Raw genomic sequence first — 13275 nt, 5'->3', positions numbered from 1 at the left:
GTGAATCATGACCCACTGTCCAGGCACCAGAGAGTGTCCTCCCTCTGGCGGCTCAACCCAAGCCTCTTTGACTTGTTCGGACGTCAGCTGGAGGGTCTCTGAGAGCTTGATGCAGTAGTTCATCAATGCGTCTGAGGTGAGGTGCACATCGGCTGTGCGCAGGTCAATTGAGCCTGGGAAGCTGAAGAACCGGCCAAACACCACTTCGTAAGGGGACAGGCCCACATCTTTGTTGTGCGTAGCTCTCATGCTACTCAACGCAATGGGGAGTGCGTCCACCCAAGGTGTTCCTTCTTGATGCATCTTTGCCAGTCTTTCCTTCAGTGTTCTGTTTGCTCGTTCCACCTGTCCTGACGATTGCGGGTGGTAAGGACAGTGAAAAGACCATTCGATGTTCAGCATTCGGCATACCTCTGCACAGACTGCTCCAGTGAAGTGACTTCCATTATCCGAGCAGATCTGATCTGGTAGGCCATAACGAGGAATGAAATCTTTGACCAACACTTTGGCTGTGTGGGCAGCTGTTCCTCGGCGGGCAGGGTAAGTTTCAATCCAACGAGAACATTTGTCGATGACCACGAGGACGTCTCTGTATCCTTTACACGCCGGCAGTGTGATATAATCCACTTGAAGGCAACGAAAAGGACCAGGTGGAGCAGGGACCTTCAGCATGGGAAGTTTTACTTTCCGATCATGGTTGTTTTTCATACAGGTGACACATCGCTTCACGACATCTCTTGCCACACCGGTGAATTTTGGATTCCACCAGACTTGACTAAACCTGTTGCGCATCTTTTCCACACCCACATGTCCTAGTGAGTGAAGTTGCGTGGCTAGGTATGGCAGTAAGTTCTGGGGGGCCACCGTTCTCGTTCCATGTCGCCACACCGTGTCATCGTGTAGTTTTGCACTGTTTCCCATCCATTCCCATTTCTCCTCTTGGCTCGCGGCGTTTTGCATTTCCATTATGCTGGCCAAGCTTTCCTTCCGCCATTCTTCGTTTTCAGATTCCTTTTTTAATCGTAGGCATTTTACATAGTCGTTTTCCGTTCCGAGGTCAGTTTCCGTTTCAATGTTTCCATTTTTCCTCCTCTCTTTTTGTCTTGCTGCTTTTCTGGATGCGTTATCAGCTAGCACGTTACCATGGGCTTCTGGGGTGTCCAAGTTCGTGTGAGCTTTCACCTTGACCACTGACAGTTCTTTGGGAAGTAGCATTGCGTCCAAGAGATCTGCTACCGCGTTAACGGCGTCAAGCACTGTGAAGATCTTGAGGAACTGGTCACCAGAGGCCACAACAGGACTCAGGTGGGCGAGGCCTTGATTGGCAAGACGGTAGTCCACCGTCAGTCTCCAGGATCCATTCGGTTTCTTCACAGGCCACACCGGGGCGTTGGAGGCAGATCGAGTCTTGTGGATGATTCCTTGGTCACACAAATCTTTGGTGATTGGCTTCAGTCCATCGACAGCAGCTCGGTTAAGCGGGTATTGTTTCACACTTGGAGGAACTTTTCCAGTCAACATCACAGGTTCCATTTTCAGCAGGCCGCAGTCAGCTTTTCCCTTGGTCCTCATGGGGTGGTCTTGTTGCAAGTACAAGGCCTTCAGAGGTGTCTCTTTGGATGAGGGCAGTGTGTCCAAATCAAATTTCCCTGCATATCCTGAATGCAGTGGTTGGTGATTGGCCTGTGGCTGAAGCAGAGGAGGGGCTGATTGGGGTTGGGGTGACAGGTAGCCCTGTTGAGGTGTGAGTGGCAGTGGAGGCAGGTGGGCTCCCATAGGTGACTGAATCACGTGCATCGGTTGGTAGGGCCCGTGGATTGCTCCTGCATAGCTTTCATCTGTTCCAAACACGCTTGCGTGAGATTCCACCCCATGGCCAACAGATGGCGCTGTCCCAATTTCGTGATCGGGAGGGGCTGGGAGATCTGGGTACTGCCCTGTGGCCCACCCCTGTTGGTCCCGCCCCCCTGGATGACCCTGCCACGCAGCTCTTTCAAACGCCAGTGTCTGTCTGGCCACCTCGTCAGCAGCTTCAAATTTTTGTTCCAGCTCCGCTAAAAAAACCTGGAACAACTGGTCTTTGCGCTGGCACTCCTCTCGTCCCTTTATAAATGCATGTTTCACAAACAGTCGTTTAAATTGAGACATCACCATTTCAAAGTGCTCTTGTAGCAAACACACTTCAAATCAAATTCAATTCAACTTTCCAAAATATGTTAGCTGTAACTTTAACCACAATGTGTCTTAGCGACACACTACAAATTAAATCCCATTAAACTTTCCAAATTCAGAAGCTGTAATTTTAACCACAATGTGTTTCTCACACACTATAAAACAAATCAAAATGCAACTTCCAAGTTCAGTAGCTGTATTTTAACCCCAATGTGTGTTCTCTGTGTCTCACACACTGCGAGTGAAAAATTCCACCCTTATCTCTACAGCTGGCTTCAGCTGCTCCTTTCAACCACTCGCACGTTGGCCCCCACCCTCGCCCTCCTTCTCTGTCTCAGAGAGGGGAGAATGGTGCACGCTGCGAGTAATTCTAAAAAATTCTAATTCTAATTCTAATTTAGTTCTAAAACCACCCGCGGCCAGCACTAAGGATTTTCCCGCTAACCCAGAGCGTGGCTGTGTGACAGCAAAGAGCAGAGCCTCCTTCTCCTCTCCACGGCTATTGACTAACAAATAAAACCAATGGAAGGTGTCCGCGAAGCGTGATACTCCACCTCTGATTAGACTGGTCCGGTTAGACAAGCTCCCTGTGTCTCAGCACAAAGGCTTATCTATCTGCCGCGGCGTCTTTTAGAACCCAGGTGTCCAAGCTGTCCGGAAAGCTTATTAACGACACCACACTTATACAGATACGGCGATCCTGTATACCTCGACTGTAAATCTATCCAAGCCTTCAGAAAACAATTGTCACAAACGGTTTCCAGTCTTAGAACCAGCTAATCATAGAAACAGCCTTCACCCAACCAGGCCTAGTTTAGTTCAGGACACGTAAGCAACCGCTGTAGTCTAAACACAAGAACAAATTATACATCGACTTTCGAAGTAAAACTCCAAGCCTGACGTCCAACCCCTCTACAGAATACGGCGAGACTGATAGAGTTTCGTGTACACAACCAAATAGCTATATCAAACAAACATTTATAACAAACACAGCATGTATCAGAGACCCCAGCGCTTGAATCACTGATACAGGTTAATCTTCAAAAATATCAGATCCTTGATGGTACAACATTCCCACTCTTTTTTGTTTTAACTGGATAGCAGTCTAAAAAAGAAAAGGCCAAACAGACTGAATTTAAACTAGTTCTTTAACTTAGTAATGGAGCAAAGTGAGGGCAGTGAACGTCACCTTGTTCCCAGGGGCCACGCCTTGGCAGTCAGCAGTCGGGCAGGGCAGAGTCCTCCGTGATCTCGGTGTTGGAGCGATCTTTCCGTCCGTCTGGCTGGGCCTTCTCAGGAATGCTGTCCTCGGGTCAGGCAGGTGAAGTTCTCAGGTCACGTTGCGTCCAGTTATAAGCACGGTTTCGGCACCACTGTAAGATTCTTTTCAGTATTTAGACTAACTATCCCTAATCACAAAAGGTGGTCTCATGGGTTGTAGAGTGGAGTCTCAATCAAGGAAGCTGAGATGGTTTGGATCAGAGCCAAAGATATTTATTGTAGCAGACAAGAAATATCTCGAAGTACTTTTCTGAGTCTAAGCATCTAAAGTACCGGTGGAGCAGAGTTCTTTCAGGGCACACGCAGCCTGCGTGGATCCGTCCTGGAGAGGAGATGGTGTCGTCTCTCGTGATTCTTGCTCTGATCGACCTGAGTCTATCGCGCAGCCCAATTTAACCAGTATAATTACGTAAGCCAAATAGAATGTATAACATCTCTACCAAAGGATTACACACACACATATGAACACGTAAACAGTCTCATGAGCTCATCGATGCCCTTGCCCTTGGGCCTGATAGAATGGGCGCCTTTGAGGAATGCTACTCAGCACATACACAGAGGGGCCTAAGCAGACAGAGTGGAGCTGTCTCCAACGGGCATCATATGCCTTTAGTATACGTTATGGTGACCTGTTAACCTTACTGGGATCTGGGCCTACATGGTCCCTCAGGAGGGCCTGAAAGTGATCGAGGTACCTACACTAGAGATCTGTACATGAGAAATACACCAGAATCTAACAGTGGGACATAGCCAGACTGAAGGGAAAGGTTAACGACTTTGGTGATGAAAGGACTGAGAGTGGGGATGTGTGACTTGAGCAGAGCAGTGGGAATGGGGTCCAGGGTACAGGTACATGATCTCATTTTTCTGAGGATTTCTTCAACATGGCTTTCCCGAACGTCAGCGAGATGTAGAGGAGACAGCACACTCGCAGATGAGGTGTTGGTGTCATAGGGAAGCAGAGCTGGGGAGCTTGACATCAGAAAGCGAATGTTGTTGACCTTGGATCTGAAAAAGTCAATGTTCTGTTGCATTGCTCCTCTGTAGCCTCAGTTGAAGAGGAGCTGCATTTCTTCTTCTACCTTAGTCTAATTAAACTACAATAAGTGAATAGAAATAACAAGACATTTCTTTATATCAGAGATGACATTTGTTTGCTGTTTACTGAATATTTAATTAAAGTCGGACAAATTAGACTGCCTCTTGCCATAAGTATGCCATAATTTATGACTTCAAGTATATCCCAGATAAATGTATTGCATTAGCCCAAAACGCAGGTTTGCTCCTGCTTCCTTCCTAACACAAGCAAAATACGCCACTCTTCCAGTACATTTTTTTGGAAGATAGATACATATAAATATAAAATACATGTAAATAATAATAAAACATTTGATTTAAAAGCGTCTTTCAAGAAACCCAAGGCTGCTACACAACAGCAAAATCCAAATACAGTTTACAAACAACAGAAAAAAACTTTAAAAAAATAAAAAATCTAAATAATTTGAAGAATTTAATCATTTAAAATAAAACATTCATTAGGGAGAGATCTTACATCAAAAAGAGCATAGTTTAAGTATACATCACATTACACTTTGATAGCTGAATATCCCCGAACATACCAGGCAGAGGAGACGATGTTGAGATGAGCTCCTTTATGGCACATCTTACCCTTCAGAGATGAGCTCCTCCATGCCACCACTGCCCTTCAGAGATGAGCTCCTCCATGGCACGACTACCCTTCAGAGATGAGCTCCTCCGTAGTACCACTACCCTTCAGAGATGAGCTCCTCCATGCCACCACTACCCTCCTTTAGAGATGAGCTCCTCCATGCCACCACTACCCTCCTTTAGAGATGAGCTACTCCATGCCACTACTACCCTTCAGAGATGAGCTCCTCCATGCCACCACTACCCTCCTTTAGAGATGAGCTCCTCCATGGCACTACTACCCTTCAGAGATGAGCTCCTCCATGCCACCACTACCCTCCTTTAGAGATGAGCTCCTCCATGGCACTACTACCCTTCAGAGATGAGCTCCTCAGTAGTACCACTGCCCTTCAGAGATGAGCTCCTCCATGGCAACACAACCCTTCAGAGATGAGCTCCTTCATGGCACCACTACCCTTCAGAGATGAGCTCCTCCTTGGCACCACTACCCTTCAGAGATGAGCTCCTCACACACCCAACACACCCCTCTAGCTACCGCCCTCTATCATTAATCAACACCGACCTAAAAATCATCACGAAAACATTAGCTTCCAGGATAGAAACAATCATCCCTTCACTAATTCACCCTGATCAGACAGGTTTTATTAAGAACAGACACGCATCAGATAATATCCGTAGACTCTTTAATCTCATCAGCATTGCAGAAAAACAACAACAGAAAACCAACAAAGTAAATTGGTCTTTTTTATTCACTACACTTAAAAAATTCGGTTTTGAACAATCACTCATCCACTGGATAAGAACACTGTACACCTCACCAAAGGCCACAATTGTCACAAACGGGATCACCTCACCAAGCTTTACACTGCACCAAGGAACCAGACAAGGATGCCCCCTCTCCCCATCCCTTTTCGCCATCTTCATTGAACCACTTGCTGCAGCAATACGTCAAAACAGTGAAATCAAAGGAATTCATACCAACAACTCACAACACAAAGTTAGCCTGTACGCAGATGATCTCCTATTATACCTACAGACCCCACCCACATCCCTCAAAGAAACATTCAATATCATTAAAGATTTTTCAAAAATCTCACACTACACAATAAACTGGAAAAAGTCAATTATACTTCCACTGTCTGGAGACAGTTGGGACTCTGCAGCCCATGACCCCACCCTTAACCTCACCACTGGCAACATCAAATACTTAGGGATCACAGTTTCCCCCAGGCTGTCAGAACTGTTCAATCTTAACTATATACCTCTCCTAAAAAAACATTGAAGATGATTATAAACGTTGGAACAAGCTCCCACTCACACTCATTGGTCAAATTGCTACAGTTAAAATGAAAACCCTCCCTCAGGTCATATACCTGTTTTCCATGATCCCCACCACCCCCACAGACAAATGGTTCAAAACTCTAGACTCTCTGACAACCCATTTCTACTGGAAAGACAAAAAAGCAAGAATTTCACTCACAACCCTACAAAATAAGAAAGAACTAGGTGGACTTGAAGCACCACATTTCCAAAACTACTTCCTGGCAAATCAACTACAATATTTACTCAAATGGACTCAACATAATACACATACCGGTACCTACCCATGGCTCAGTCTACAATACCTATGTTCTCCGGTTTCTATAACAGACCTCCCCTTTCTACCACAGTCAATAAAAAAATGGATTTCTATCACAACATTACAATATCTCATAGCTGAGTCACATAGGCCGTGGCTACACCAGACGCGGAAATTTTGCTTTGCGGACGCGGTGTGAACGCAGCAGAATTCGAAACCGTTGAAAGCAATGAGAGTGGCTACACCAGACGCTGAAACTGAATGTACCGCGCCGACATTTCCGTGCGGAAAATTAAGAAATAGACTGGTTTCTATTTTTATTATTTTCCGCGAGGTTTGCGTGGGCCTTTTATCATAGAGTATGGTAATAAATCAATGAAATGTAATGAAAACCATTATATATTTTGCTGTGAATAATGAGGGAATCAATAAATCTGATTATTTCCCAAACCCTCGAGAGCTGTTACTATGGGGATTTAACGTTTTTAACGGTTAAAACATTACTTTTCTGTTTGAAGACGAGTTTATAAGATAGACAGTATAGATAAGTTTATAGATAGCAAGTATAGATAGATAGTATATAGATAGCAAGTAGGCCTAGTTAGTTTATAGTTCAAGAATGGATGATTATTTATTAATTCATGAAGTTGAAAAACGAGTCCAGATTTACGACCACAGTGATCCGAAATATAAGGATAAACGTCAAAGAGATGCCGGATGGAGAGCTGTTTCGGAGGCAGTTGGCATAACTGGTGAGTAACTTCTATACTATACTTCTATACTATAAGCAGCTATTGAACTGGACCATAGTAATAATAATAATTATTCATAATAGTGGACGTTCCTCTAAATCATTATGTGTAGGCTACAGCATTACTTTAAAATTGTGTTACTTAGGCCCAATTTACACACAGGTTTTCGCGATGTCGGCACAGCCGACATCTGTACACCGACAGCTTTATTCAGCGTCTAAACACAAATGTAACTGTCGGTGTGCCGATGTCGGCCGAATTTCAGCCGACAGCCCCGTACCATTCGCCCGACAGCCCATCGGGAGTCCCCGACATCTTCAAAGTACGTGTAAACGCGACCCGACATCTGTAAGGCATGTTACAGACAGTGTTGCTAGGCAACATCGCTATCAACAGAGGCAAACTGAGAAACTTCCTGCGGTGTGTGTAAATGCGCCCCGACATCTACGCGCAGATGTCGCGCAGATGTCGCCGACATCGCGAAAACCTGTGTGTAAATTGGGCCTTAGTCTATAGTGCTTATCCTGAGAATGTATTTTTAAGTGGAAACAGATTAAAATGAATCATGGTGTCAACAAGAACGTTTTAATCAACATACATTTGGAACCAAAAATGTCTAATGAGAGACAGGGAAACAGACAGAGCGAGAGAGAGACAGGGAAACAGACAGAGAAAGAGAGGGGGGGGGGGGGGGGGGGGGAGACAGACAGACAGAGAGAGAGAGAGGACAGACAGAGAGAGAGAGTGATTGATAATCAATATATATTTACAAAAAGATATATATATACAATGATCATCATTTTATCCAAACCTATTAAACTACATTATTTACAAAATGATTTACACATTAGGTGCACTATTTAAAGCTCCTTCTGGGGAGTCAAAGAAATTACAGAGGAACTCCCGAGTCTGAAGGGCTTCCCTGGGTCCTCTGTTACCCCCCATGTGTCTGACACTTTGCAGACCATGATCTCCATCCCTTTGACCCTCTACCTCTATATCTCTGTTCTTAGGCTTGATCAGATAATTGTGTAGCACACATGCTGCCATGACTACCATGTCTACATGACACGGCAGCATGGATATTCTTGACAAAAAAACCCTCCATCTGGCCGCAAGAATGCCAAAGGCACACTCCACTGTCATGCGAGCTCTTGACAGCCTGTAGTTGAAGTGACTTTTATTCCTTGAAAGGTTGCTGCCAGGGTAGGGTCGCATCAGGTACCGCTTCAAGGGAAACGCAGCATCCCCTACCATCATGTATGGCACGTCACCTTGCTGACCATAACCAGGCAGGGGGGTGTCTTCTGGCACATTCAAAGTCTTATCACTCATTCCCCTCCCCAGTGGTGAATGAGCAAACACCCCACCATCACTTGCACGGCCATAATCGCCAACTTGTATTATTATAAATTTTGAGTCCGCATCCACTAGGGCTAACAAGATTATTGAAAATGTTTTTTTATAATTAAAAAACTGGCTGCATGATTTTTTGGGTGCTTGAATATTAATGTGCTTCCCGTCGATGGCCCCAATGCAATTTGGAAACTGCCATCTTCTCCAAAAGCGCTCTGCGATAGCTGTCCATGATTCCTCCGTTGGTTTCGGCATTTGGGTCTCCATCATGTGATTGACAACTGCCCTACAGGTCATGTGAACGGAGTCTGCCACTGTTTTTCTGCCCAGCCTGTAGGCAAGAGCCAGACTCCTGAAAGACTCTCCAGTGGCAAGGAATCTGTAGGAAAATATATAATTTGTTAACTGGTGTACAACATACATGAGTTATTGCTACTTTAAAGAAAAAAATATGTTATTCAATTATCTGGCAATTTATGTCAACAGTTGTGAAGTGTCAAGGTCGCTGGAAGGACCTAAGGGACCAATTTTCTAAAAAAACGTTACAACCACGGAGTGGATCGGCAGCAGGACCCCAAAAGGAGTGGAAATACACCCAAGCCCTGTCTTTCCTTATTCCCCACCTTCAACCCAGGAGGTACAGTGCAAACACTGAAAGGCAGTGATGGCTCACTGATACCCAGCACAGTATTTTACATATAGCACAAGTTCTAAAAGAACTGATGATTTTCTCATTTTAAGAATCAGCATACATTTACCTAGACTATAAATCATTGTGCATGTCATTTATGCTTTAGTTCTAAAAGCAACCTGGACCAAGTTGAAGATTGGGAGGCATTGGACCTGAGCCATGAAGAGGATGTGCGGGAGGAGAATGACCATCAACCACCAGATCAGCATTCTCAACCTGGTTCTTCAACCAACAGGGTAGGGCTGTGCAATTTTTTTCCTAACCCTAATAAATATTTGTGTTAAATAATTGTAATTTCAATGTTGATTCAAATAATTGTGATTATCATTCTTTTCCCTAATCAAACAGCCCTACAGAAGACCTGCTGCGCGAAAGAGGGCCTCAGCACCTTTGGAGTCTTTGGAGGATAGGCTGCTGGCTATGGTCCAGGAGCCTCCACACCATATGCACCATCGTGTGCCACAGGAGGAGGATGAGATGTTTCATTTTGCCCTCAGTCTGGTGCCCTTGCTGAACAAATTAAGTGGCTGGGGTAAGCTGAGGGCAAAGATTGCTCTTTTAGAAGGGCTCCAGGGTGTCCATGATCTGGACCAAGGGCACCAGCAGGCACAGATGCAGAGCCCTGGTCTAATTAGGCCATGGGATCAGACATCCCAGCCATCCCACCAGAGCCACCAGCCATCCCACCAGAGCCACCAGCCATCCTACCAGAGCCACCAGCCATCCAACCAGAGCCGCCAACCCCAACTTTTATATGCACCACCCTCACATGCACAGGCACAGAGGTACAGACAAAGTGAGGAGACTTGGGGGGAATGTGGTGAGAGTACTGTGCCCTCACCCATTCCTCACTACACAGACTTATAGTCTATATCAATAAAATTGTCTATTTAAATCAATATTTCCTTTGTGTTTCTCTGTAACTTGTCAGCACCTAAGCCCATGCAGTTTGTCTGAAATTGATGGAGTAAGTAAAGGTGGTGCAATGCCCCACTGGGCCTTGAGCCTCCAAATAGAGGCCCATTGAGGACCACCCTGCTCTCTCCCCAAAACCATAATAATCATGGCAAAAGCTTGTGTGTTGGCCTACCTCAGTGTAACCACAAGTCTTTGCTTGGGTTCGACTGCCAGTCTGTAATTTGTGTCCTGTCGCTGGAGATCTGCACCAATCACTGACAGGATGTGGTCCATCTGCGTTGGTGTCATACGAAAGTACGATCGATGGGTTGCAGCGTTTATACGCAACTCCTCCGCCAGGTTGTAAAATACCCCTTGCTGTCGCCTGCGCTGGTTGATTGCAGTCACCCAGGTCCGTTTCCTCTTTTTGATCCTTTGGAGGATAACAAGTAAGGCAAGTGCCTTCCTCCTATTCACTGTAGGCACTGTAAAACAACCCTCTTGAGGTTAGATTGCACATCTGTCATCTATGCTAGACTATCTGCGACTAGCCTGCTGTCTGTCATTAACGAATTAATCAGTTAGTATCACACAAACATAAACAACTCTATAGAGGTTAGATTATTCACAGCTTTTCATCTATGCTAATATGTCTGCAACTAGCCTGTCTGCAATACCGAAGTTTTACATAACTTGCTATATATCAAACCTACTTAGTCAGACTAATATTATATTGATCTTTGACGTGGAAGCTGGTTACCCTAGCTATTTCATTTGCAACTAGTTCGTTTGTATCAAATTAGTTAGTTGGTCACTCACTTACCAACGTAACTTTGTATCAATGGTTTATGGTTTATGTCCGTTGATGGTTGCTTGGTAACTATGTCTAGCTCAAATGTAACGTTATACGAATCTAGTTTGATTTACGGGTTGAATTTGATAGAATTAGCTGAGATTATTGATAATCAGAATACTCAGAGGGAGAGAGAGACTGAGGCTAGTCTTAGTTATGTTAAAACACTGGCAGAATCAGAAAGAAGCGAGAAAGATACAAGCAGCCAGCCGAAAACACGCAGTGCAAATGCTCACCATACAGAGGAGACAGAGGAGGAGGATGCCTGTATAAGTAGTCGTGATTCACAGCTGGAACAGTCAATCAGCCAGTTAAAGAACAGCCTGTCCATTCAGGAAGTAGAAATATTGCAGCTGAGAGAGCAACTCCAGCACACCACCTCAAACCACCAACTAGAGGAACAATTCCACCACTTCAAAGAGGAGCTTGCAGCATGTGTGCAAGAGCTGAGGGGACAAATCAAGGACCTGCAGCAGGACAGTGCAGCCCTGAGGAGAGAGCTCAGAGAGGTGAGAGAGGAGCAGAGGCGAGAGCGTAGCAGAGATGAGACCCACCCCAACACTTCAGCCAACACACCATCACCACCTACCTCTCCTCCAACAACAGAGCTCCACTCTACTCTAAGGGTACCGCCCAGCACACAGACAGATGCCCCAGTACTCCCTTGTACCAACCAGGAGAATGCTTTTACAACCAATGAGGCTGATATAGTAATTATAACAGACTCTAATGGCAAATTTATAAATGAAAAACGGCTCTTTCCAGGCAAAAAGGCTGTTAAAATGTGGTGCCCCAAGACAGCAGATGCATTCAATCTGCTGAACATCGAAAGACTAGGAGAGCCAAGCCACATCATCATTCATGTTGGGACAAATGACCTGAGGTCACAACAGGAGCGTGTGGCAGAGTCCATTATAGGAGTGGCAACCAAAGCAACAGCAACATTCCCCACCTCCAAAATAATCCTCTCTACCATCCTACCCAGAGCTGACTTCCACCCTGACACCATTGAAAAGGTAAATGCAGCCATCTCCCGCGGATGCGCCCTCAAGCCAAACATCCACCTGGCACATCACCCCACACTTGGCCTCCACAGTCTACATGACCATGTACACATTCGGAAAAATACCATTGGAGTTTTCGCCAAGACACTAAAAGACATTGCCCTTGGTCGGAGTCTCGACAAGAAAGCCAGTATATCACCCTACCCCAGTAGGCCATACCACCCAACTCAGCATCCTGTAGTAGTTGACCCTGTGCCCAAACAACCAGAACCTCAGAGACACACTCCTCGACATCCCACTCATCAGCCCCGGATCCCTGTGACACAGCACGGACACACAAGGCCCCAGCACCATCCACACCGGCATCAGTGGCATCCTGACCTGCACTGGAATTCCCCGCCTACACTCCAGCACCTGCTAAGCCCGCCCCACCATCAGCTTCACCAGGACCATCAACGTCCACCAGCACATGGACACCAGGGAAACCACCAGAGGCCAAAGATGTCTGCACCAGGGACCAGCCCTCAGGCAAACAGGCACCAGGAGCAGCCTTCGCCACTCCATCGACCACGGCCCTCTCCACCAGGGACACTCACCTATGCCCAGGCACTTAGTGGTACAGGTCGCTCTGCCAACAGTGAACTTGGAGAGATTCAACAGATGCTCAGCCTCATCTGTGCTCGCCTAATGGGTAGTGGATCGTGGCCAGACCAGCAACAAATAACTAATAAGGCAAAAGCAAAATATTCTCAAAATGGATAGTGTTAAAGGGCTGAAAATTATCCATATAAATATGAGAAGCCTTGTTCCAAAAATTGATTTACTCCGTGTTTGAGTCAACCAGTACAAACCTGACATTATAACCTTATCTGAAACATGGCTGACTTATAAAATCTCTAATACTGAAATTGAACTGACTAATTATGTCTTGCATAGAGCAGATAGAGGCTTAAGGGGTGGTGGTGTAGCCACATGTGTTCTATCTGACCTTGTCTCTGAGGTAATTACTCCAGAGATAGAAC

The sequence above is a fragment of the Sprattus sprattus genome (genome assembly GCF_963457725.1).
Source record: "Sprattus sprattus genome assembly, chromosome: 17".
In the NCBI taxonomy this organism is placed as follows: domain Eukaryota; kingdom Metazoa; phylum Chordata; class Actinopteri; order Clupeiformes; family Clupeidae; genus Sprattus; species Sprattus sprattus.
Note: the sequence above shows the minus strand (reverse complement) of the source record.